Below are 2,212 nucleotides of genomic sequence, written 5' to 3'. Positions count from 1 at the left end.
TTTGAGCTTGCATTTCATCTCTTTAAAGTCATTGTGAAACCTTGAGAATCACTCTGATTAAAAGGGTAGCTGAGCACAGAAATTATACCATTATGTATTGGAAGCAAAGCCTTTTAATAAAATATGCCTGATAAGAGGCCCAGGCATTCTGAAGTGGGGCTTGCAGGGCCTTAAGAGATCAAAAACATTTTAAGGAAACCAACAAACTTGAATTTTTTTAGTAACCCCAAATCATGGAATTTCTTAAAGGTAGAGGAATTCAAACCTGGCCTAATCATTCGGAGAGTTTACTGTCTGTGATCTTTTTCAAAGCAAATGGAGTTCTCAAGAACTACTTATCGTGATTATTCTGAGCACAGACCCACATGGTTGGTTGCTGGCACAACGGACCCAGATGCAGCATATGCCGTGTGTGTGATCCCCCAGTTTAGGCCTGTTTGTAAGTTTCCTCACACACAGGATATGTAGAATGGAGTTAGTTAGAATCCCAGCATCGCAGACTGAGCATAAAGTGGTCTTAAAGGTTCCCTCCCCCAATATCATTTTATAGATGAGGAAACGAGTCCAGAAGAGCTAACATGACTTTCCTAAGGTTACCAAGGTTACAGAAGTGATGGAGCCAATGTTAGAAACCCCAAAGCCACCTCACTTCAGACCCTTCCTGGGCCCAACTTTCTTCTTCTCTTAAATGAGAGTTGGCTAAATGATCTCCGAGACCCCTCTCAGTCCTCAGCTCCTATTGTGTGTGATCCTGTAATCATTATTAGTCAGGGTACTTGCACCATAACGAGCACTCGGCTGTGTGTACTGTCTGTTCATTTCTAACTGATTGGAAAAAAAACCTAGTCTGAGAGATTATCAAGCTCATTAGGCTGTGAGATTTCTGGGTGGAAGCTGACTCCCCTCTTGGTCATTGTCTTTTTCTGTGAAGTTATACTTTATCCTTTGAAAAGTCCTTGTAAGCTTTAAAATACTTTACAGACAAGAAGTGGGCAAGTCATTTAACCTCTGAGTCTCAAGTGATTCATCTATAAAATGGGGGTGAAAATACCCTCAGAATAACTTCTTCACAAATGAAAGTGAAGATCATAGATTTATAGCTGAAAGAAACCTGAGGCCACTGACCCCCTGGTTTTACAGAAGAAGAAGCTAAGCTCAGAGAGGTGGGGATTTTTGTCCAGCCCTCCACTGATGGTAAGTGTCGAGACAGGTTTTGAATTTGAATCTTCCCAACTCTGAAGGTAGTGCTCTGTCCACCACACCATCTAGCTGCCTCTATCAAATGAGATTGTACGTAAAGCACTTTGTAAGCCTAAATTGCTGAATAAATATAATTTTATTCTGCTGTGTAGTCACGTCTAGGAATTCTTAACCCTTGAGTTCTTATATGTACTTTAGAATACATTTTCATAATGAGGCTAATAAGGAAAAACAAATGATTTTAAAGTATTTAAAGAACTATCATTTTAAAGAGACATGGGCCCCAGAACTATCATTTTAAAGAAACATGGACCCCAAGGGAAGAGCTAAGAGAAAGAAGTAGAATTTATAAGAGCAGAATTAAATTACCTGTAAAAAAAACCTTCCTGATCAGAACTGTCCCAAAGCAGGAAGGTAGTAGGCTCTCCCCTCTCACTAGTAGTCTTGAGGCTACTTTCATAGAAGAGTGGGCTGAGACCCTAACCTGCCATCTCCTAGCATTATGATAATAAATACTAATTTGTAATATATCGGAAGGCAAAGGAGTTAGGATCACAACCAAGAATTACCTATCCAGCAAAACTGAATAATCTTTGGGGGAGGGGGAGATGGATATTTAACAAAAAAGATCTTTCAAGCCTCCCTACCTAATTAAAAGACCAGAGCTGGATAAAAAATTTGATTTCCAAATAATCAAGGGAAACAAAAATGTAAAGAAACAAGAAAGAAAACATAAGAAATCCAGTAAGGTTAAACTTTTATCTTTTGATATAGCAAGATAATATAATTTAACTTTTATTATAAGAGCAATTATTAAGATTATATATCGACAAGGTGTGGAAATAAAATGACATTGAGGAGATGAAACAAAAAAAAAAAGGGATGAGAAAGAAAATCATTCTGGAAGAAGGGAGACTGAACAGGGTAAATTATTCTACATAAAAGAGGCATGAAAGGAGAGAAAGATTGATGAGGGTGGTGGGCAAAACTTAGCCCTTATTTAAATCAACAT

The sequence above is a fragment of the Sarcophilus harrisii genome, chromosome 3, assembly GCF_902635505.1.
Source record: "Sarcophilus harrisii chromosome 3, mSarHar1.11, whole genome shotgun sequence".
NCBI classification, from domain to species: Eukaryota; Metazoa; Chordata; class Mammalia; order Dasyuromorphia; family Dasyuridae; genus Sarcophilus; species Sarcophilus harrisii.
The sequence above is the reverse complement of the archived record's forward strand: the minus strand, read 5'-3'. Positions refer to the sequence as shown.